This window comes from Colossoma macropomum, unplaced genomic scaffold (genome assembly GCF_904425465.1).
Source record: "Colossoma macropomum unplaced genomic scaffold, Colossoma_macropomum, whole genome shotgun sequence".
Classification (NCBI taxonomy): Eukaryota; Metazoa; Chordata; class Actinopteri; order Characiformes; family Serrasalmidae; genus Colossoma; species Colossoma macropomum.
In genome coordinates, this window is record NW_023494797.1 from 10557205 (window position 1) to 10583044 (window position 25840).

Consider the following 25840-nt stretch of genomic DNA (forward strand, 5'->3'; position numbering starts at 1 on the left):
CTTCTTTCCATCTCTCGCCTCCCCTTCTCTCATTATTCTCCCCATAATGCGATATGACATCATTTATCCCGGTGCATACATATTCATCACTCACTCATGAGTAATCGTGAACAGTGGAGCAACATGCACTTCAGCGTTACAGGCGCACAATCAAAGTGACTCTGTGCTTATTGCAGCCGTGCTACCTTGAGGGGATTCGGAGCAGGAACAGGCACAGGAGAGTTGGAGTGATCTAATGTTATTAACTGATCAAACTGACTCGAGGAGGAACAGGAAATTCCCCCAGCCAAGCGAACATTTACGGCCGGGCTGTCTGAAGCCCAGGCTTTATCATACTAAATAGACTGTGATTTTCTTACCCGCGCTCGCGTCAGATCTTTTACTTTGATACTGAGTCGCTACTGTTGGAGTTTTACAGTCTTACTGCAAAGGTGTGCTTAACAGGATTTTTTGCGGCCTGAGTTTTTGGTATTGAGTCACTTACTGCTGCTGTTTTACAGCCGGTTTTATCTTTGGTTCACCTTTAAATAAAAACGCAAAGGTGATCAAATAAAAAAAAATAAAAGCCTACATTTTTGATACTGAGCCACTATTGATTTCTTCACTTTCACTTTTTATTTATTGATTGATAGATTGATCGATTGCTTAGTTATCTCTTTTGTTACCAAAGGTGTAATTTTCATTTTTTTATTTACTTATGTTTTTTTAACCCTTTAAAATCCCAGGCTTATTACACGCTAACGCTTATTATTCAGTAACTACAGGGACTCCGTTGCAAAAGGACTAAGCTATTCTTAGGTTATAGAAGTGTGTAATAAACTTTGGGCCTGCTGGCAGACCCTGGCCATTTAAGGCCAGTTAAACTAATTAAGTTGAACTAATTCTCTTCTGTTCGTTGCTTTACCCTCTTATTAGCAAAGCCTTGAATTAGTCTGTGCATTGCTTTCTTTCTTTCTTTCTTTCTTTCTTCTGTTTATTTATTTATTTATATATTTATCCTACATGTAGTTTTTCTGACTGTTGGTCACTTTCCCTTTTTAATTAGCAAAATGTTTATTTATTTGCTGATATTGAGTCTTTTTTCAGTTTTTTTTGTAAAGCAGAGACATATTTTCACAACCTTTTTCCTTTTTGTCTAAAGCAAAGATGTGCTCTATCTTTTCCTGGCTTATTTTTTAACTAAGTCATTATGATGTTTTACTGTTGTTTTTATAATAACAAATGTATGCTTATGATTTTCTTTCGCTGATTATTTTGATTTTATGTCTGTATAGTTCATGTTTGACATAACTTTTTTGTAAACCAAAGGAATACCAACTAAATTGTTGCCATTAAATCAATACTATTAGTGGTTTACAGAATTCTCTCCCTTCTGTGAGAAACAAATGTGTGCTTATGAGCTTTTTTCTCAGCCTAATTTGTTGATGGGGACAGTAATTCTGCTGTTATACACTTCTTTGTTTTTTGTGTAAGTCAGAGATGTGTTTATTAGGTTTTTATTAGCTTGAGCTCGGTTTTCCTCTGCATTATTCTTCTCTCATTATTATTCTTAACCTATTCACCTACTTATCTGACCCACTGCAATTGCTCATTCATCCCCCCTCTCTCTTTCTCTGACTCGGTTCTTCCCTGTCTTTCTCTGTGTTGTCTAGCAGAGTCGAGTACCTCAGTGGTGTGTGTGTGTGTGTGTGTGTGTGTAGCATGGAGTGCAGCGGTGTTTAGCTCCAGTTCTGTGGACCTGTGTGGATTCCCTGAAGGCAGAGCAGGCTTGTAGGGGAGGGGGGACATGCCTGAGAGTGTGACAGTAATGCCGCGCGGCAGACACAACTATTTCACAGGGGCTTAGCGGCCCTGCCGGATGATGTAGTCTGTCAGCGTTTACACAGATCCAATCTGAACTCCGCCACAACTCTCCAATATTCCCTTGGATTATGTCTCACGATGTGACTGAGCACTGTGGAGACATGGAGAAAGAGAGAGAGAGAGAGGTGGAGAGAGAGAGGAGGAGAGGAGAGACGTAATCCTCTAAGATGTACTCACGCAACTTCAGTCTTGTTACACTGTGGATGAAGGAATATAGTTGGACAGACTAAGTATGGACACACACACAGGGATATACTGTGTTCTTTACCTTTCCTCACACCTGATAAATTACACCATTTGAAATGTTGGTTAACTCACACTGTGGAGAGTTGCTACACCTGTTTTGTTAACTATTCCAATATACTTACATATTTATTACATAGTGAGTTACACAGTAATTACATATACATTCTGCATTGACAGGATCAGTTCTGCACTTCTGGCTTTTTTCATTTGTTTTGATGTCAAGATTGGCAAAAAATGGATGTATTTTTCACAAAACTCGACAGTAATAACTAATAGCACGTTTTTCTCACAATAACAGTATCATTCCACTGAGCACCAGTTGATACGTAATGACTTGCTTTACACTGCAGCTAACCATTACTAAGCTTCTACTGTAGTATTGTCACTGTCATGAAAAAAACTCATGTCTTCAAAATGGAAACTTTACAGGAAAAGGATTTTTTATTTCTTAAATGCGTGAAGGTTAATGGAACAATATTTCTGGAGCATTTCTATTGGGCATTTTTTACATGATGTATGTGTCAGTTGGCATTTTCAACTTCTGTAAAAAAAGAAAAAAAACACAGAAATTAAGAAATTAATGTAAGGTTTTGTTCTGACAGTGATGATATATAAAAACAGAAAGTGGACACACTAGATAACCTCTATAATATAATGTTTGACCTGCAGCACGTTTGGTCCGATAGTAAAGAGCAGGTCTACATCAAATTCTGAACATGCCATTGTGCCTAATATGCAAAATGACAACTTATTAATGAACAATTAATTAAGTTTCTCATGATAACACACAACTTTAAGTATTCCATTGCTTTTATACAACAGCAAAGTAAATAAAAAATGAAGCAAAGAAGCCTTGAATATTATATACAATGTGCTTTAATAACTTCATTTCCTTCCACCAAAAAAGGTAGTATCATTTTGCGTTACGAATAGCATAGTAAAGTTGGTTTTGTATGGACTTTCGCTGGATATCTGACTTTCTCTCCTTGATTTCTCATGACATAAATGTTCAAAAATAAATATATTTGAAAATGTCCATTATTAAATTTCGCTAAACATATCAGATTACTGACACTTTAGTCTTTAAGGTTCAGAGGAAAAATCACATCAAATCACTTGTAGTAAAGAGGGTGGCTTCTCTTACCCGGGATTTGTGGTAAGCTTTATGTCAGCCACTCTCTTTACTGCAAGTGATTTGATGTGATTTTGCCTTCTTTTGGCTAATAGGAAATAAAACTAAGAAAGATGTCGGTGATATGCACTTCGTAGTTTAGGCCCTTTAATAACTATTGCACCACTGCTTGGTTTTTCAAATTATTATGTTCAGTGATATCCATAATAACAGATATTTTTGAAATATATTTCTTTTCAAGAGTGAAAAAAATGTAGGTTTAGTCATTTTTGCAAGTTTATTTCATGAGATGAATTTGAGGATTAGTCAGATCCAGTGAAATGTCCAGTCTTGGGTTCAGCTCAGCTTGTTGCAGTCAGTCTGTAAAGCATTTCACAGCCCATTCTGTTGATTTCTGGAAATTTCTAGTTTGTTTAGTTGTTCTGCTTTCAAGGTAGAAACTTTTTAATTGTTAGCGGCAAAGCAGTCACTATTTAGCAACTGGTGCCATAGTTTTTGTGAGAAAAGTGATTTGTGATAACAGCACAGGTGGAACGCTTCTTAACCAATCGGATCATGCGTCAGTGTGAACTGTTGTGCAATTCTCTATAAGGTACTTCATCTAGTGTTCTGTTACTTATATGAAATGTTTCCTCTTCTACTTACAACCATAAATGTGGTATCGATTGAAACTTTACAATCTGCAGTTTTCACAGATTTTTTGTGAGTTACGAGCAAGAAATAATTAATAAATTATATCATGCTTTAACAAAGACAATGACAGCAACTATAAGCACATAATAAAAGGAAGGAATAAGGATGCAGCTTCATGGTAAAGAATGAAAGCAACAAGGGATGCAAAGATGTTGAAAAAGGACAGTAACGTTCTGTTCTGCCAAGCAAATTCGACGTTAAGACAGCAGACTACTGCACAGTCCATTGGATGCGATGATCACCCAGGCTACAAACAGTGATTAGAATATATCAGCACACCTCTCGTCAGCAAGGCAGCTGCTTGGAAAACACAAGTCCTACAGCATAACGTCAGTAGATCCCAGCCTGCGCGCGTGTTGGGAAGTGTGTGCACACAACAGTGTTTCTTGCCAGTTTTCATTTCAGAGCATTTTTGCCTTTCGACTCAAAATGTTTCGCATTATTCTTTCACTCGAGTCCCAGCGCTGATAAACAGGTTATGTGTCACTCCTCTCAGTTTTCCTCTCCTGAGTGCCGGCTGAATAATGTCAGTGGCCTTGATTCGGCTTCAGCTTCATTTTTCTAACTTTCAGATAAAGAGGGTTTTCTTTTGGTGTGTTATCCTTACACAATGTCTTTATTTATTCTTACACAAATATGTGTCTTTATTCCAACATGAGGAATATTCTAATTTTTATTCATGAAGCGAGTGATGTTTGACATTTACTCAGTTAAGTTTTCAGGAGCGTAGATAAGGAAGAAAATGGCACTACAAACATTAAAAACTCTTTGTATAAAAACAAACAGAAGTGTCAAAAGTGCCCCATGTGTGTGTGTTTGTACTTTTCTGGACAAAAATGTCCCCAGTTTGTAGGAAAACTAGAGGAATTAGGTCTGACTTTTTAAAATGCATTTTACAAAAGCTATTTCAGTGTATAGAACTGAAAGGGCACCATGCCTTAACACTGTATAGAAACAAGTGTGAGTGTATGTGTATGTAGGCGAGGTAGTGCCGGTCAGTCACAACATAAGGTGTGTATAATGGGCTCATTCTCTGGAGACTTGGCTTTGTATATGGGACACACTTCGAAGTGTGTTGCCCTGTGGAACCCTGCTCACAGGCTATTACCGGGCCCTCCGTGTTGTCTCGCTCCCCTTCTCGTTGGCAATCACAAGCCCTTCTTCTAGGCCTCAGACCCCTTCTCATGTATGCTTTACATGATGATATTAGAGAGAGAGAGAGAGAGAGAAGGCAGGAGATTACCATTTATACGATAAACCCATTCCAGCCTTGCCCCAGTTTAAATTACACTGTGTTTTTCTTTTTTGATTTCCATTTTGCGCATAATGCTCTCTCTCAGCATGTTTTAAGTTATATTATTAGCGTTCCTCCAGAGACCTCTCCCTCTTGCTTTTGGGGTGGGATTCCAGGCTCTGGATGCATTAGCTCGCCGTAATTGGCGAATGATCATGGGATGGAGTGTGGATTGAGAGGAAGCTCATGGCACACACACATAGAAGCAGACACAGACACTCTTCGGTGTGGTAAGACCGTGATACTGGAAGTCAATCAGGGTCCCTATCAGTCAAGGCTAATGCCCCTTCCTAATACACTTTAATAGCTTCCTCTGCTCGTCTCCTATTCTTCTTCGGCATTGATCTGAAATCATATTTTTCACTCCTTTTTTTAGGAGGGGGCTTTGCAGACTTGCCCGGGATTTATTGCTGTCACCTGTCGGCTGTTTGCAGATTAATGCGAGCCAATTTGAGGCGTTTTGGGGAAGGAAGCGATTTATTAGCATTCTGATGTGGCGAACAGTCAGGGGTCCGACACAGGCCAGCTAAAGGGTAGACACTTGGCCCGGCAGCGGCATTGTATGAAGCACGGGCCCGTTTGAGCCCAGCATCCGACACATGAATGTGTAAAATATCCCGACGCCTGGGCAGGCTGTCGCACAAAGGGCTATCACCATATTATTCAAGAGATGCCATGGAGCCCGGCCAGAGTGGAGTGTTGGGGGGGGCGGGGGGTGGGCGGGGGAGGAAAAAATCGGCGTGATTGTGATTTGCCATTTATAATTGGCCTACGATGCGAAATGGTCCGCAGCCAGACTTTTTTAAAAAGGCAATCTGTGGCGGTGGAGGGGCCGATGGCTCGCTAATGACAGCTAGCACGCTACGCCCTGGGAACAGAATGGCGCTCTTGTAAGGGTAGAGCACACAAATATGTTTGTCTACAGTCAGCGATGTTTGCGTGACTCAAATGGCATTATCCATTGATTTCTTTTTGCAAACGTTTACGCCTGCAAATGACAGACATATACAGCAAATTAACGAAAAATCATATTTTAATGCTCGAATTGCACGGCGGAATCAAATGTTTAAAAACAAATGTTTAAAAACATCTTAACCTCAAAGATTGTTTATGTGTGTTGTGTTTATTTGAGCGAGTTTTGGGTTTGTAATATGTGATTTGTTGTCTGTCTGCGTTTGTCTCTGTTTTGGCTAGCTGGGTTTCACTGCCCTTAAATGACAGCATGCGTGGCAGTCTACCTCTGCTAGTACTGAGGCAAGGCCGGCTATTAGTCTGGCCGAGGGGTGCGAGTAGGGGGGGGGAGAGTGGTTGCCTCCGCATTGTGAGCTCAACAAAAGATAGTATTTGATAAAGGCTCCCCCTCCCCAAAAGCCCCCATAAATAATGAAAAGTTAATGAAGAGGTAACTTAATGATGTAATGAATATGGCAGCGCAAGGTCAAACAGAACCGGCGTGGGCTGGGTGAAGCTCCGCTACACCACTCGTCCGGGTGTGTTTGTGTGTGTTTTAATGAACACTGCGACATTCTGAGTTTGAGAACATTTAATTAGCTCCATGTTCATACGTTTGTCATATTAACAAGGTAATTTCAGTGTTAATCTGTGTGGGCTGGTTTGTAAACCTTTTTATTTTTTGAGAAAAAATACAAATGCATATAGATACATGTATATTTATGCATTCGGGATAATAGGCTGTTTTGTTTTGGATATGCATATGTTCATTGTTTTGTGTTTATGTGTGTATACAGTGCGTGTATGTGTGGGGGAGAGAGAATGTGTGTGTGTTCAGGGGGATCCAGCAGAGCTGGATCTGGTGTTGAGATGGTGATTAAAAATTGAGAGGGTCTGAATGATACCGGTGAGAATGTGTTGGAGCCAGGTGCGATCGATAAGGTAGTCAAGCATGACATCAGTAACTCAAAGCACTGGAACACACTGGGTTCCACAAAAATGTTTTTCATGCCACATTGGGACATTTACGCTGCAGGAATTCCAGTCCTCTCTTTCTCATTAAGTCTTTTAGCATTAACATGGTGGAAACACATAGGAGTGCATTTCTCCTATTCGTTGGTGAAAACCACATTTGGATTTGCATCTGTCTAGCTGCCACCTATGAGATACCAACTATTAGCTTAACCCTTAAATGGCATACCTTTGGACACTATTGACTTGTGATATTGTCCACTCCTCTACATTCTCCATTTTTTTTCAAATAACTGATAAACAAAAAAACAAAATATACAGTTGAATGCAAACGTTTGAAAACCCCAAAAACATGATTTGTTGATTTTCCTCTTAAGGCAATTTTAATGCATGATTTTTATTTATTTGTTTAATATTTTGGAAGGAAAATATAAAATATGCCATAACCTTTGCACAGGCCACATGTTATGGTTTATTATTTTTTCAGCAAACGAACAGTGATTGTGCAATAAAATCTGCAGAAGTTTGCGGAGAATATGTGTTTATTTCACTTATCAAATAAAAAAAACATGTAAGTGTCTGGGTTGCCAAAACTTTTCAATATGACTCCAATAAGCTATATTTCATGTCTATATTATTTTGTTACGCTACCATTCTAAAGCTGAGATAATAAAATACAGTGTAGAGTGAAATATTAAATTAAATATTAAATAAAATATTTGTATAAATATTAACTGTTAAATTACAAATTTAATAATTTCATAAATTATTCAGTATTTCATTTTTTGGGAACAACAGTAAGTTATTAAATGATAAATAATTTTGTGGTGATTCAAAACTTTTGAAAAGTAGGGTATGTGAATAAAATATATACTGGCATTTTTACTCTGTAGTGGCAGTTTGTAGATCACATGACCTATAAAACGTCATGTAATGACCTAATGTAGAGCTAATGATCCTAGAACCAACATTAAGGGTTAAATTGTCAGTTATTAACCTTAAGACTTATTGAGTTACCTTGTAAATTCTAAACCTAATATGTAAGTTATGTAGTTATGTACAGACAGTCAGTGAAATACACATGCATTTAAGGGTTACAACTGAAACCTACATGATCTACATTAATGTGCCACTAAAGTGTTGAAGTGACTCCTCGGCCTGCTGGGGAAAACGCTTAGTCAACAGTGGCCAGGTGAACGCTTCGATCTGTTTCTCCTGGCCTGAGGTTAAAGACTACAGTCAGGGTGGTCTCAGCTGCTGCTCTGACATGAGGAGCTAAGCCACAGATAACACACAGCAAACACACGCCAGAACACAGGACACACGACAGCGTTCAGAGATTCCCATCTTTGCCAGTTTCTGTGCAATGTGAAGTGTTATGTATCCAAGTGCTTTTTTCTGTTCTTATTTACTGCTAAGCCATATCCAGAATAGGTATCTTACCAATAGAGTTAAAGCCTTCAGAGACCATTTACAAAGCTCCCGTGCCCTTTCTTGGATGAATGCTCGGTGAGGGAGTTCAGCTTGGCAGTGAGGAGTGTATCCAGAGAGTACAGACTCTAGAAATATCTTGAAACACTACCAGACTTTCTCTCTCTCAAAGACATGCTCAGCACCAGTGTGGGGGGTTTTGCATGTTTTTATCTGTTTCTTCTGAAACGTTTACAGTTCCCCCCCTCCTGGTGCGACCCGGCCGTGATTTGTGGCGTGTGTACAGATGTGTTTTTGAGAGACAGTTTAATGTGACAGGCGAGACGGGGCTGTGTCTGTCTCCATGGCTTTATGGAGGGCCGCCGTTTCTGTGTCTCGATCTCGAAGACCCCCTGAGCCCCCCCCGCTTTCCTTCTCCCAAGCTCCCCATCTCACCACTTAACAAGCCCGAGGTCATAGAGAAATGCACAGTGCTCCACTTAAGCTGAGGTCAGGTCCCAGAGCGGACTTGAGCCGCGCTGTCGTCACAATCTGGCACTTTCCCCCATTTTCATATGAAAACAGACGAACTTACTTGCTTCTCTGCCTTCAAGGCTTGTCTTTATCTAATGAAACTGGAGGGCAACAGGCATGGGTACCTTATTTTGTGGAGGGAGCAAAATTGAAGAGGTGGAAAAGAGCACTGAGTGAATGCTTGCAGCACTAAGCTGAGCTAGACTGTATGATTTTCTTTGAGACCTACAAACAATCCTATATACAACTTTCTGACTTGCAGCAACACTTGCACACTATTTAGTGCTAACAGCTAAGCTAAAAACCACACTGCATTAACTAGCTAAACTAAAAAATGCACTGCCTTAGTTAGCTAGCATATCTCAAGCGACAGTTTTGTTAGTTAGCCGACTAATGTTAGCTAAAAAAAACTACACTACATTAACTAACTAGCTAGCTGTTCTACCTCAAGCAACTTTTAAGGTTGATGTGAAAAAATAGAGTTTATCTTTGCAACTCTGAAGTCTTGTTAGCGCTTGCAAACTAGCTAACACTAGATAAAAACTACACTGCATTAACTAGCTATTTAGCATATTTCAAGCATCAATTTTTGTTTGTTTTGCTTGAGGAAGATGATAAAAGTTGCTAAAATTGTATGAAAAATTTACTTTGTTAAACTTGTGCTCACACAATTATTTTGTTGATAAAAAAGAGGGGGAACAAAAGCATGTAACCCACCCAAGATGAAAGTGGGGATTGAGGAGATGTTCCATTGTTTATGAGCATATGGCAACAGGTATGATACTGTAATGATCCTAAATGCAGAGGAAACAAAGGATTACGGCATGTTGAGTGAACGAGAGTGACAGAGAGCAGCTGGGTGGCTGGTGCGGTCATGGAGTGGTGGGGGATGTCTTTAAAGTGAAATCATTTCCTTTTCTTAATCAAAAGATGACAAGCCCGAGACTCAGAAGTCCCATCTGCGCACCACAGCAGAGCACGGCGCTCTTCTGAAGATGGGCGAGATGATGGGACGATATCGACCACTGAGGTTATCGGCTGGGACAGGGCTTCTCCCGGGCTTCTCCCGGGCTAATTCCCACAGCATGGATGTTCCGCGACTCAGGAAGAGGGCGTTTGAGTGTTCTCCATAAGTAAAGCATCAAAGACGGGAAGATGCTAGTGCTAAGAATGTTAGAACTCTGCTGCATGTGAACGACTCATTTTCTGAGGGTAAAGAATACAGTGAGTTTGATTGGCAGGTTAAATAGGGGCTGTAGATTCTTGCCATGTGTTGGAGTGGGGCTGCCTCATGGAGCGTCTCATCTTTTCCAGTCTCCTTACCTCAGAACCCTGGAGGTTTAGACAGGCTTAATATTAACCTGAGGACTCAGGAGTATCCTGGCTGGGGTGGCACGTTAGCCTGAGGGTGCTGTGGTGACTCAAGGCTTTGTTTTTCTGTTTGGCGTATTACACTACTGACACCTGTATAACATTGAAAGTCAACTTTTAAAACGTGTGTGGTGGTGCAGGGGGCGTCATTCAGCAGAAAGCCTCGTTAAAGGACATCTGCTCGCCCATCTGATCTGTCTCAGTGTCTTGTCTTCATGAACATAATTCACTTTTACCATTGTCTTTAACAAGGGAACTAAAGAAAAATATCCGCAGTCTCATAGAATGGGATATTTTATCCAAAGACGCCATTCGAATTTAGCGACTGCCTAAATGCTAGCTCGCCTGCGCGTCCAGCCAGCAGTTTTCTTCTTTAATGGCCTAGTTCAGTACCCATGTCTCTCGAAGGCTGTAACGTTCACCATCAGGGGCCCATTAACACGTTGCATCTGAGGTCTTCGCTCTCACTTGTCTACTTGTTCCATTACAGTAAATATAGAGAACAGATGCACTCACGCGGCCCTGCAACCCAAGAAAAGGAGAGCCAGAAAAAAATAGTGAAGGCCCCAAGCAGAGAAATTAAACAACTCAAGCCGTTCGGACATAAATAGTTTAATCTTGGCTTCATAAATCAGGCAGTGAGCGGAGATTTGGCCTGGGCTAGGCCTTCAGGTTCACACTCGGCCCTCCGTAAACATGTTTTCTAGCCGGTCCCCCCCGGGTGATTCATCCAAAGAGCCGTAATCAAAAACAATAACCAGTCGAAAGCGTAAACGTTTCAAAACGTCCCCGAGAAGTATGAAATAATAATCTGTGTGTGGCCCGGCGAATGCTGAGAACGCAAACATTTCACAATAAAGTTGTTTAAATAAAGGCCTTGGCATCGATGGCTGAGAGATAGGACACGCAGCGTTAATTACACCCGCTCATAAAAATAAACCAGCGGTATAAAATATGAGTCTCCATACTACAGGGCTTAACCTATAAAATGGCAGCGAGGTGTGTTCCTCAGATGTGCAGGAGGATGTATTGTTTGGAGAAAAAACACAACAAGCTCGGAGAGAAGGAGAGAGAGGAGAAAAGAAGAAAAAATAGGGGGGGTGGAGAGAGGGGGAGACGAAAAGGTCTTACAGTCAACAAAGAGCGCAGTGTTTACTCAGAATTTAAAGACTTTTTGAATTCTTCCCCCCACCATTGTGCGGCATTACTTCGAGAAAATAGAGCTCGGCTAAGCACACGTTTATTATTCTTAAACCGTGTGCAAAGTAATGTGCTGTACAGAGCCAGCAGATGTACGGCCGGGGCATATACAGTTTTAAGTGAGTAAAGTTAGTGTGTGGACGGAGAGGAATGGATTATTTTTCTGAGAGCGTGGACTTAAGATTTCACTGCTGGGTGGCCCATTCCTCTTTAGCCATGTTAACATAAGAATAGAGAGTCGGGGGGGTGTTCGAGAGGGGTGGTGGAGGGGGGGTTACTGGTTTAAATTATTCTGCTGCGTAGCAGGGACTGTTGTTATCCCCTTACAACATCGTACATGCAATTTCACTGCCCACCCTCTCCTTCTCTCTCTCTCTGTCTCTCTCTCTCTCTCTATCTGTCTATCTCGCTCTCTTTCTCTCTCTCTCTCTCTCTCTTTCCTCTCTCTCTGTCTGTCTCTCTCTATCTCCCACTCTCTCTCTTGCTCTCTTTCTCTCTCTTTATCTTTTCTCACTTTTTTCTTTCCTTTTGTTTTCTTTTCTTTTTCTTTCTTTTTCTTTTCTTTCCTTTCTTTCTTTCTTTCTTTCTTTCTTTCTTTCTCCTTTTTCTTTTCTGATCTCTCCTTTTAAGCATAATGTGACCTTTCTTACCCTCTATCTGTCTTTCTTTCTCTTTCTGTCCTCTATGCCTAATCCCCTAGTCTCTCTCTCTTTCTCTCTCTCTCTCTCTCTCTCTGTCTCCCCTCCTCAACCTCAGTAAAAGAATTCCAGGTTACGACCTGGCTGATGCCGTCCACGTCGATGATGTCGTTTTTCCAAGCAGCTAGCCGGATTTGGCACCCACCAGCGCCTCGGCCCAACACGCTTTTGTGAGCCACACGGCAAACACGTGCTCACAGACCCCCGGCCTTCCCCTCTTGCTGGCCAGAAAACAAGGCAGCCGGTCACAGGACCGAACGCGGACGCTAATCACGTTACGGCGTCTTTGTTTAATGTTACGCTTTGCTTCGCCTCCTGAAAAAAAGAGAAACGCATGGAAGTGGCAGGAGTCAGGGGAACCATGACAACCCCTTAAGTACGAGTGGAGGCGCACAGTTATGAATAAATGTTTGTATACATTTTTTTTTGTATATCTTGGAGTGTGCGCATGGTGGATGAACTGTGCTTAAAGACATCTGGATGCGATGAAATACCATTTGTCTAAACAAAAAGGAACTCCACTCTCAGTGCCTGGAAAGCCACCCAAAGCGTGCACTGCTTTTTGCTAACGCACTTGTGCAATGTTTTCAATAGAGCCATATTGACAAATATTTCACCAGAACAGCATCAAGCCTTTTGAAAATGTGATGTTTCTTCCATAGCTGTCACTTTGAGGGTAAACAGGAATACCATTACTAGGAATGTCAGAATGTGGAGTAGAAAATACAAAATCCTAAATCGCCTAAAAAGGACTTTCCTTCATTTTGAGTATAGATATTTTGTCAAGGAGAACACCAGGGCTCTTTTTATGATATCAACATATTGCACATACATGGTAGCCATATAATAAAGTTGCACATTCTTCTGAAAGACATGGGTGTGCTTGACCAGGCAGGTCAAAGTGGATCAGAGCATTTTACAGTAAATGTCCACTTGGAAATTCATGAGCATTAACCCTTTTAAGTCCAAAGAACGAGGAATAGCTCCAGATTTCCAAATGCATAACTTTCATTTTAGCTACATGATAGTTACTGAATAATTCATAGCATTTACTGAATAATAAACCTTAAAGGGGAATTCCATTTAAAATTTCTGCATAATTCAATCAGATGTAAACAAAGTCCTTCAGAATGATTGATGAGAAATGGGTTACTGTGGAGAAACTTACCGACACAGATTTCTTTGCAGTGATGATGATAGGAACCAGGGGTTATGATGAGTACATTACAAATATACCAATTTTATTTACCGTCAAGAAATGACCAGTGAACCTACAGGTGTCTTCTGAGTTATCATATGGAATGATGTTAGTGGTAAAATAGCAGTAAATCTGAAAAAAAGGCTTCTTTGGTTACCATTCCTCTTTGTATGTGCCTCTCTGCCAAGAGTAGTTCGATTTAGGCCAAAATCTTATCTCAAAACAATGACTTAGGCATCAGACAGCATTTCCTTAACCATGTTAATGTAATAGCTTTCTGCGACGGAGCTTTTAGAGGCATTAAACTCTTCAGATGTCTGGTTCCTATCACCACCACTGTCAACAATGCTTGCTTGGTAAGTTTCTCTAGAATGGTGCATCTTACATCAAGCCACTCTGAATGACTTTGTTTACATCATAAGCATTTGATTATGCAGACATTTGGGACAAAACTTGGTGGAATTATCGAAGAGGACTGGAGCAAGGGCTTAAGTTTTGGAATATAGCATACTTTATATATATACGGTATATAATAATAATAAAGAATAGCCAAGAAATGAATAGAAAAGGAAACAATACAATGGAAGGGAAAAGAAAAACAAAGAAATGTTGACATCATTTATGGCCTGTAGTTAATTGGTGTAATATATTTCCTGCTTTTCTTTTGCGCTGAGTTATAGTTTTAATGATATTGTATTTAAGGCGACTGCTTTAGCTGGCCACGGTGAATAAATATGTAAATAATAAACCATCTAAATGTAAACTACTTCTAGAGGCTTTATGGCATATTAATTAGCATTTTTAATCAGCAACTGTTGATGAAGGCTAGGACAAAAGGAAAGAGGGAGAGAGAGAGAGAATAGAAGGAGAAGGACAAGCTTTGATGGTAGAGAGAGGGAAGGAGGGAGAAAGAGAGAGAGAGATAGAGAGAGAGGAAGGTGGGGAGGGGGAACGTGCATCTAAGAGACACCTATAGATTTATCAGCTTCTTAATTCTATTTAAACAAATAGTCCCGGAGCCTCGCATGGCGGTGAGGGGGACATGACTAGGATAATAAGCATCATGGAAGCTAATCAGATTTCTAAGAGGAATTGATTGTTGGTCTGGCTGAAGGAGCAGGAGAGGGGTTGACAATAAGCTGAAATTTAAGTGTTAATTTTTATGCTAATCCGCTGGCATCTCCATGTGATGCAATTTGGTTTCCCCGCACCGCAGATATGAAATTGTCCCGCTCACAGAGAAAATGTCAGCTTGCCAGACCCTGAAAGCTTGTAATTTATTAGGTATGTTTCTATTAGTATGTGTCACAGTTGTTAGCGAGCCGCTCTCTCTCTCTCTCGCCTCTCATATACACTCGCTCACATGCACCCAGACGCACACACACGCATACGCACGAAGGCACACGCATGCACATGCACAATGGAATTCCATGTGTGTGCTTCTCCGCTCCTGGCCTTAAAGAGCGTCTCAGCTCAGTGGCTGGAGCACCAGGGCATTAATGTATTATCATATATCGGGTGGTCCTTGCCCTGTGGACAAAAGGCTATTTAATACAATTTAATGACATTCCCAAGCAGGAGAAAAAAAAGGCGACAAGGGAAAAAAGAGGCCAGATTAAAATAGCATTGGTGTTTCTCATGGCGCTCTCATAGCTTAGCATAGTAAGTTAGCAAGTTAACCCTATCTTCCCTAATGTATCGTTATTGAGTGTTCTGATACTTTCACTTTGTATTTTTTAAATTGGTAAAATCCTCCCCAGAGTGTTTGGAACGTGTGAATGTCCATGTGGGGTAGAAAAATGGAACAGCATGTGGAATTGGAGCTTTCTGTGTGTTGCGTGTTTCCTATCACTGTTTAAAAGAAGCGTGACGCTGCCTTTATTGTTGGATGCATTGCAAGCACATTCAGAACGCAGTTCACATCGCTAAGGGCTATCATTGATCACCACTAAAGGCTTATTATTCATCAGAGGAATAATAAAAGACAACTGAAGTGTAAAGTGTATTCCTATTCATTTATTTTGGGAGTTTATGACAATAAAAAAGTACAAATTGTTCAGCTTTGGTAGGTTTTGTCTTTATACATGACAATAAATGAGACAACAGCGTTAAGAAATGACCTCTTTGGTAAAGAAGAGTCTTTTCTTTTAGCCATAAAGAGTTAAAGAAGCAGAACATCTCCATTCCTAAATGGAGGATCTTATTGGTTTTGGTTTTATTAGTATAGAAGCTTTACATTATGTGGAGGTTTCAAAAACCTATATAAGGTTTTTCACACTCACATATCTCACATACAAAAAAAGCACTCTTTAAAGAACCAGTCACTGATAGTGGTTCTTCTATGGCATCGCTCCAAAGAATCTTTTTTGGCACCTTTAATTTTGAGAGTGTAGAAAGAGAGAAGAGGAAAGAGCGAGATGTTGTTGAGATGGATAAAGAGGATGCAACATAGGCTGTGGCACATAACCTGTCAGTGACAGCCGCGCTCCCCGAAGGCCATTAAGTGATCGATTTCCACTGTGACGCAGTGATGTCATCCATAAGAGACACGAGGCGGGTGTGAGCGGGTGCAGGGTGACAGCCGCCGTCTTTGGGCATTGCAGCGGCTCTGACAGCCTGCTGTCTGCTCATACAGAGCTCAACTGTAATGTCTCTTTCTCTCCCCCTCTCTCTCCCCCACTTTCTCTCTCACGCTCTCTTTCTCTCCTGTCTTTCTCTCTCTGTCTCTCTCTCTTCTACATTTTCCTCTCTTCTTTCTCACTCTTCTCACTCTTTCTCCCTCTCTCCACTGTTTTCTCTCTCTTCTCTCTCCTTTTTTCTTTTCTCTTGCTCTCTCTGGCATAGACCTCTGTCTCTCTTCTCTCTCTCTTTTTCTGTTTCTCGTCTACCCTTCTGCCTCTGTTCTCTCTCTCCTCTCTCTTTTTTGTTTCTTTCTGTCTTTTGGTCTCTCTCCCCTCTTTCTCTCACCATCCCTCTCTCTCACCATCCCTCTCTCCTCTCTCTCTCTCTCTCTCTCTCTCTCTCTCTCTCCTGATTTCTCCTCCTCTTCTCTTCTGATTTCTCCTCCTCTCCTCTTCTGTTGGGGTAAGAAAGGCAGTGTGTGGTGACTGCAGCAGTAGTGCTACATGCTGGGCATGCATTCAGTGTACTCTGTGTAAAAGGTTTGGATGCAATTCACATATAGGTCAATTAAATGCACCAACATCTGCTCTCCTCTAACCATTTGCATATAGTATTCATATGTTAATGATGTTCCTTGTTTGGTTCGTGTGCGTGCGCGCATGTGTGTGCGTGCATGCATGTGTGTGCATGCGAGTGTATGTGCGTGTGTGTATTTGGCACTTCCTTCCCTCCTCCCTATGTCTTTGTACTGCAAGAAAAATATAAGAGATACAAAAAATTTTTTGGATTCATACTGCTTTCTTGTGGCGACTCCAAACCGGATAGCGCTGTCCTATTTTTATTTCCTCTCGGCCGCGGCGCTCGCGCTTAAAGCGCCGCACTTCTCTCTGAGCAGACAGGCTTCTGGGCTTGTTCAGCTGCCACTGGCCCTGATTTTGAACAAGAATCCTCCTACTCGAGCAAAGCGAAGGAAAGGCCTGCCTTTGGAAAGCGGCTTAATGCCTTATAAATCAATGATGACACAGATGGACCAGCGATAATCTATTTAGAATGCCTCACAGCAAATATTGTCGTACAGATGATTAGAGATTGAGCTATTTTAACTCGGCCTCCTCCACCCCTCTCAGCAAATCTTCTGCGTCTCTGGATGCTGTAAATTGGAGAGTTTCATATTCTTTTTTCCCCCCTCCACTTGCCCTCCCTCCCTTCTTCCTTTCCAAAACGCATCTCTATTTTTGAAGCAAGCACACAGGAGGAATAAAGTGGTAAAGTGTACATGGTTTACAGCACCATTTTTTTCTTTTTTTTTTTTTGGCAGGCTTCAGTGGTGTGGCACGGAACAAAGGCAGTGGGAGCGTGGGGCCCGAGCCAATGGGCTAATGACAAAATGCATGCTTCTTTAACCCAGTATTAGAAGGTGGGGGGGCAAGATGGCAGCAAAAGCATGTTTCACAAAAAATCAGAACGAAGGCCTGCTTTCTCGCTCTTACAGTCGATGGGTCCTGATTTAGTACGAGGCCAGAGAGAGAGAGAGAGAGAGGTGGGGTTGCGATGAAGAGAGATGAAGAAAAGGGTGATGAGAGAGAGGGAGGTGAGAGAGAGACAGATAGAGAGAGAGAGAGAGGGAGAGAGAGAGAGAGACAAAAAGGATTAGGCGAGGTAAGAGAGAAAGAGTGTGAGAGAGAAGAAAGTGAGAAAAATGCAGAGAGCGATGAAGAGAAATAGATGGAGGACACAGAGAGAGAAGTGAGGCTGAGAAGAAGAGAGATAAAGAAAGGGATGGTGGGGAAAGAGACATAAAGGGGTGAGAGAATGTAAGGGAAGAGGGAGATATAGAGAGACAGAGATGGAAGAAAGAGAGGGAGGGAAGAGAGGGATATCAGGAGCAGGAGAGAGAGACAAAGAGAGAGAAAAGAGCAAGAAGAAGCAAAAAGAGTGAGATTAAGTAGGGAGCGAGAGATGGAGAAAGAGAGAAAAGAAGTAGAGGAGAGAGAGAGAAAGGGAGAGAGAGAGAGAGGGAGAGAGGGAGGAGTGAGAAAATGAAGTGGAGGTTGTCAGATGTGGCAGCTGCTTGGAATCCTGATAAATATAAGCTCTTATTGATCGGCTGAAAATGAAAGATCCCAGAGTGGCGTGCAGTATTTAGCTCCTTGTCTGCAGCGCACGTCAGCGGTGGCCTTGCCTTTGCAGGGGATAGATTTTCAGCACCGCTCTGAGGCACGGCTTTGATTTCATCTTTAACCTTTTTCGGCTGCTTTTCCTTGACCTCTGCGCCACTGCCGTGATTCAGTGAATTTGTTACATTTGGCTTGACACCGCTCTCTCTCTCTCTGTCTCTCTCTCTCTCTCTTCCTTGCTCTCCCTCTGACAGAGTAACCACATCCCTCTGGTCATCGCGTCAGGCTGTACACACCCAGTGGTGGTGGGGGGAGCCACACTGTCTTCATCCTGACAGGCCCCAGACCAGTATGCAGTTAGAGTGATCAGGTAAGGCCCAAACAACTCACCTCTGAAACTGTTCTCGGATCAGTATTTAACACATATGAACCCAGACCCCCTTAGAGTGTGTGAGAGTATGTGCGCATGTGCATGTTTGAGAGAGAGAGAGAGAGAGAGAGAACTCCCAGTCCTACAGTTCTTTATCGATGGACTCTGGTTCTTCACATGCATATATATATATATATATATATATATATATATATATATATATATATATATATATATGTATATAATCACTGATAGAAGTTTGAATTGAGATTGAGCTGAAGTGTCTTTTTAGCCCTCTATTAAACTGTACATACCTTAGAACAGGGGTCGGCAACCAAAATGTTAAGAAGAGCCATTTTGTCCTTTCGGTAAAAATCAAACCACCTTGGGAGCCGCAACATTTTACCATCTTGGCTGTAAACATGTCTCAGTCTGCGCTAATGTACTAGTATTGTACATTATCAGACCAGTTTTGCTCTGCTGTAAACTTTAGCTCAGCTATAGCCGCTTTTCTCACATCTCCAGCAGGAAACATTTCCTCAAAAGTAGAACAGTTTCTCTGAACGTTTGACTTTTTACGAGGCTGAAGTCAGCATCTCTTTCACCAACATCTTATTTGAATTTTCCTGTTCCACTTTAAATGCTGCCCAAGGTGCAAAAATGTATCTGCTGCACCATTTAAGGTGGAAAAGGACAATTCAACCGAGAAGCTGGTGAACGAGAAGCTGACTTTAGCTTTGCGACTTTTCAGGGTTCGACAGTTTCTCATTGCAGATGAAATGTATCAGGAAACCAGCTCGAGTGATTATAAACAACAAATCCATTCGTCTCTAAATTATTGATGTTTATCTTTTCATTAGCTACTAGCTAGGCGAGGGTGTCTGTATTGCTATGGGTGACCAGCAGTCTGCACACCAACCTTCAGGGTTAAAGGGTGAATTAACGGTTATACATAACGCAACTCCAGTGTTTAAGACTCTTTCTAGTTAAAACTGTGTTCGAATGATCAACAGAGCTTTATTTTACTGCAAAGGAGGATTATTATTTTATTCTGCTGTGGAGCCGCAACAGGACAGTAAAAGAGCCGCATGTTGCCGACCCCTGCCTTAGGACATTAGAACCACAGCACTCGTAAACAAAATAAATTGATCCGCAAACTGACCTTGTAGTGTAAAACTGTTGTTCCATTCTATCAACTACCAACCATTACCAATTTATATTTATTTATGTATATATATATATATATATATATATATATATATATATATGTATATAAATATATAATCCATGTAATTCAAAGGTAACACAATTATAATGTATAAACATGCTAAATCATTAACACATTTGCTAAGTCATTTTCCTAGTTTGACCTTTCAAACCATCATAGTTGTTACAGGCTGAAGCCCAGCTGCTCGTGTGCCTTATTTTGCTATGATAGAATCTGTAATTGTAGCCCTCTCATTCAAATATGGATTTAAAATTGCTTTTAAATACCTTCAGCACTTTCAGTAGGCTATACTGGACAGTGTTTATTGAAGACCTATGAGTAAATCAGCGAGCAGCAAACCAACAAAAGTAATCTGGAACTGGAAGCTCTAGTTCCTCTCAATAACCTTCTGCAACAATAATACATGTGATCTATATATATATAATGTATCACTGCTGTTGGAACAAAACCTTGTATCTCCGTCTCCTGTTGTGCTTCACATTATGTGTAAATTTTGTGGGTAATGGACCAAAAGAAATGGTCCAAAATGACTTGGAAAAACATCTGGTTACACTGACATTAAAAGTAAAATGTGTTTTTCCTTCTCCTGTGAAGTTATAATTTTGGAAATGTGAGGTTTTGTTCCGACAACAGCGATATACGGTCATCATTTGGAACATGCAGCTACTGTTGCTCTCTCTTTTAGTGAAAGTTGGAAACTGCATTCACTGAAGAAATGGTGTGATTTTCACATTCAGTTTCATATGAACCATGTGTAAATTACTGAAAGTAATATATACATTCTGATTATTTTGTCCACACATATATTTACAACTAAATGCACTGCTTTTTAAATGGGGAAGGACATCTTACAACAAATAAGATAAATGCGATTAATCACACAAAATTGTGCTCAAACTCATTGTACTTAGTAGACGTCACATAGTAGATGCAATTGCACACACTGTACACATTTACACATGCACACAGTAGAAAGACACATTCACATATGTACCTAAATTAAAATGAACAAAGGTGTGAGAATGAGGTCACTGGTCACTGCTATCCCAAGCTTGGCATTTAAGGGTCCCTAGACCAGCTTTATTACAACATCCAAGTTACAAAACATTTGCTCTCCAAATCACTGATTCTAGATCAGCATGTTTGTAAAACATGTAAGAAAAGACATGTACCTCTTCGTCTTTCCCCACAGGCCTCAGAGCAGTGATCACAGTATGATTAACGCAAACTGATCCCAAAGGCTGATCCCTCGCTCACATCTCTAGGTACATTTAGCTTGGCACATTCAGTGCTGGGCAGTTGTAATCTTTATCTGTCACATGGCTCCTAAAAAAAAACGTATAAATGACATATAAAATCTTGCACTAAATCACCTGCCTCACCATACACCCTTTAATCTTTCAGCTAAAGCCTTCATCGTCCAGCACTATCACAGCTACTATGAATTTTTAAATGGGAGAATCTGTATATGTTCAAAGGTATAGGAACATTTCTATTCTTAACTTTCATTCCGAACAGCTGGATGATGTAAATGCTTATGCACGGCCACGACACATGCACGAAGTAAAATAAATAAATATAACAAAAATAAAACCTACATTAACAATTTATGTCTTTCGTTTAATTTCAGAAGGTGTCGAAACGTGATAAATAAAGGATAGAAAAAAGAGTGGATAAAAAAAAAAATCCTTGGATAAAAAATGCCCCCCCCTCCTTCTTATCTGCAGAACAATACTCCCTTACTCTTTTAGATGGATGATAAATTCCCTGAGAGGGAGGCTGCAACAGCTGTTGGCAGACAGGGGCAGATATGAGAATAGCAGCATAGGATGAGCGAGCATTAAAAATTAATACGCTATTTAGCCTAGGTGTATTTTAGGTATTTGACATTTTCATGTCCGGGACAGACTAAATTTATTCATAGTGCAAGGGGGAGAAGGAGGGAAAAAAAAAAATAAATAAAATAAGGGTGGAAGATTTCAGCAGGGGTGGTGGGAGAGCAGTAAGTGAAGGCCATTCTCTTTTTATGGTCAGCCTTTGCTTCAGTAATGATACGTGGTAATGCTCAGAGACTGAAGCTCATTATGGTGCGGTAATAATTAGCACTCTGCACAAAGGAAACGATTTGCTGCTTAAGCCTCTGCTTAAGGTTTTTATTTTGTTTTTTGTTTAGAGATTTGTTCATTGTTATTGTTTTGCTCTTTTTTATTTATCATTGAGTGGTAGGATGTGGAGGTTACTGTGTGTGTGTGTGTGCGTGTGTGTGTATGTGTGCGTGTGTGTGTATGTGTGTGTGTGTGTGGGGAGAGAGACGCACAGAGAGAGAGAGTGAGAGAGAGCTACATAGGCCAGACAGTGAGAGTGGAAATCCCAGCTTCTCCAGTGATTAATTACTAATGCTCCCTCAGAACATCTCCCTATCCCTCACTATCTAATCACACTGAAATCTAAGACATGTCCTGAGAGGAGGACTCTCTCTCTGTCGCTCTCTCTATCTCTCTCTCTCTCCCTCCCTCCATTTCTCTCTAACCCTTATCAAATACTTTTATATATCAAGCTCCTAGCCTTTCTTTCTCTCATTTTCTGCTACTCTCTCTCTCTTTCTTTCTCTCTCTGTCTCTCTCTTTCTCTCTAATCCTTATCAAACACTTTTTATATATCAAGCTCTTAGTCTCTTTCTTTCTCTCCTTTTGTGCTGCTCTCTTTTTTCTCAATGTATTTGTCTGTCTGTCTGTCTGTACTACTTCTCTCCCTCTTTCTTTCTTTCTTTCTTTTTTCTTTCTTTCTTTTCCTCCTTTTCTTGTCTCTCTTCTTTTTCTCTCATTCCTCTTCCTTCCCCCAGTAGCTCTCTCTATTCTCTCTGTCTCTTTCTCTTTCTCTCTTTTTCTTTCCTTTTTTATTTCCTTCGTACTCTTTCTTTCTTTCTTTCTTGCTTTCTTGCCGTCCTCATTTCCTTTTATGTCTCTTGCTTTCTCTTACTCTTTTATCTCGTTCTTTGTATTTCTCTCTTTCTCTATCTCTTTGTCTCCCTCTATCTTTTTTTCCTGCTCTCCCTCTGTTCCTTATCAAATACTTCAGGGTCCTCCTCTTTTCTTAATTTCTGCCAGACTCTTTCTTTTTTTTCCTTTTATTTGTTCAACACTTCTTCCTTTCTTTCCTCCTTTATTTCTCTCTCTCTCTCTCTCTCTCTCTCTCTCTCTGTCTCTCTCCTCTCCCAATGCTCCTCACACTGCTTTACCTTTATCCACATATTCTCTTTTTCTTTCTTCTATTCCTCCCTCGCCTCGCTCTTCCCTGTTCTCGAGTGTTTTTTTATATATATATATATATATATATATACATCCACTCTGATCCCTCTGGGTAATATTTAGCGATAGCATGTTTAACACCATAGCCTTCCAGTCACAGCTCCTCACATCATCCTTAAAGGCAGAGAGTGTAGATGTACTTGTAAGCATGTTGTATGCAGCTTCATCTCTAAAGGGGGGAAAAGAGGCTTTTATTTAACAGTTATAGTTATTACAGACAGGATCACAAAAAAACTCAAAGCACGGATAATTTCCACAGATATCTCTGACTACAAAGAAAAATGGAAATCAAAGCAGTGCTGCCATTTAAAGAGACAGAGGGAGAGAAAGAGAGAGAGAGCGCTTAAATGACGATGGAAACAGCAACATGCTTCATTTTTTCAGCTTGTAAAGTCATGGCAGAGCTGAAGTTAGCAGCTACCAGTGACAGGTAGACGGGACAGAGGAAATGACGGGATAGGTACGTTCTCTCCTGAGACCTCCGCAAACCACACAGGAGACAATAAACACACACACACACACGCGCACTGATAGCATGTTTTACACCAGCTCCCTATCACACAGAACACTCTGTTCAAAAGCTTCAGCTTCTCAACTGTGTTTGAGTGGAGAATTTGACAGCATTCTGTGTGTGTGGAGCTGTATAGAGGTGTGCTTGTTTGATGGGTTTAATTCTGTACGTATGCATACGCAGTCATATTGATAGTCCTTTGCATTTGCATGTGTTTGTCTGTGTTTGTTTTTTGCCGTTTTCAAAAAATATTTCTCTTAAAGGGCCCACATCGTGGAAAAACATATTTTCCTTCTTGAAGTAAGAATTTGATGTAAATGCTGTTAAACGTTGTTAATGTACCGTTCACTGCTCAGTCCACACAGTCTGCGTATGAAAACAAAGCTGCAAAAACTTAATTCATTCTGTATTCATTGTTTTTGTGATGTCACCATTCAGCCTTCAGCAGTTTAAACCCACCCATTCAAACTGAGGTTATAAGGTGTGTTGTTTTAGCTTGGACTGCTTTTTGGATGAGGCAGCTATTAGGCTAAATAAACACTTCAAACACATTTGTGCATTTCCAGAACTTTATATCAGCAAAAATCCTGATATAAATAATATTATTTGCTCCTTAATGGGTGCAACTGCTCTTGTCTAGCTCAAGTTATTTATGTCACACAGTTGCAACACAGATCAGGTAAAATAAGATAACAAACTGGCTAATTGGCAAAATGTATATGAAGTAAAAACTTGACAATTCTGATCTTGATTCCGATCGTGCAGCCCTCGGAACAAAACCTTGTATCTCCAAATTGATATACAGTTTACAGGAAAAGGAGAAACATTCTCAATTTTTTAAATTGAAGTTATTGTAAATAGAGTTTGTCCCAAGTAGGTTTAGACCACAGGTTAGGAAATGTTCACACAGTGTAAAAAGAAGCCAGCATTCACAGTGACAGTATACTTTTTACCTAGGTAGACATTAGTATTTCATATAGTCTATACAATATGGGCAAATATATGGTCCCGTGTCCTGACATTGTATGAAAACAAGTGTATTTATGTGTGTACGTATGTGTTTGTGTGTGTGTGTGTGTGTGTTGCGAAGAGCTTTAGCATGGGTGCAGTTTCCCCTGGTGGCAGAGCTGCTGGAGTGTCGGAGTGGATGTGCCTTTGAGGCCATATCCAAGCAGATTAGCGTCTCTCCTTATCATTCAAATCAAGCCCGCGCTCCCTTTGAAAAACATATTGTACACATCCCCTCCCTCCGTCCCCTCTGTCGCCCCTGACGACAATCTGCGGCCGTGATGGCTGCCTCAGAGGAGCCTACGAAGTCCCTGACAGATAGCAGGTCCTCCAGAAAGGAGAGAGAGTGAGAGACAATGAGAGAGAGAGATTGTTAAGGGACAGCGGAGGGAGGATTTGTCCCAAACCCTCGTCTTCCTCCCTCATCATCTGTGTATGTGACAGCAGCTGGGTAATTGATATATGGACCTGGCCGTCTCTTCCTGCCGTCCATGTTAAGGTCAACTTATCTACATATCACCTCTGATTTTTCCACTCCTATTATTTTCCCCCTCCAGATATTGACGGGCAGATTGAGGAGGTGAGGGAAAGAAACGTGAGAGAGAAGAGTGCCTTTATTCCCGAGCCTAACCCTTGCCTGTTATCAAAGTAACTTCCAGCTTATTAGCGACAAAGGGCCTCTCCCCCCCTCTCCACCCCCACCTCCCCTTCCTCCTTTGTGCAGGCCATGTTCGCTAGCGCTTCCTGAATTAAACTGCTGGCTTCCTGTTCTTTTATATGCATGGCCACATCTGGGGGAGCTTGCTCGCAGCCCCGCTGCTTAATAACAATCACCTTCCCTTTCACTCGCCCCTGATTGTTTCTAATTCACTCTGACAGATAGTGGCTGACAAGCCGCCCGCGCCTCCTCCCTCCGTGACCCCGGCTCACTCACCGCACTTATACCGCCTGTCATTTTTAATATTTGATTTTCGGTTTTAAAGTTATGCGCTTTGGCCCGATGATGAAATCAGTGTTTAAAAAACCGAACGGCAAAATGGAGCTCCCTCGCTTTTTTCCTTGTCTCTTTTTGTCTGCCGCTTCGCTCCTCCATCTCCTCTTTCTCCTCCTTCCC

The 25840-nt window shown here is 41.0% G+C and overlaps 1 protein-coding gene across 2 annotated transcripts in view; it reads left to right on the forward strand.

Moving 5' to 3' along the window:
* The window catches only part of znf536 (zinc finger protein 536), a 233030-nt gene that overhangs the window by 67270 nt on the left and 139920 nt on the right, over positions 1 to 25840 (forward strand). For both annotated transcript variants that reach the window (XM_036584278.1, XM_036584279.1), the window contains exon 3: positions 18556 to 18671. The gene's annotated coding sequence lies outside the window, so the exon portion shown is untranslated. The remainder of the gene's footprint in view (positions 1 to 18555; positions 18672 to 25840) is intronic.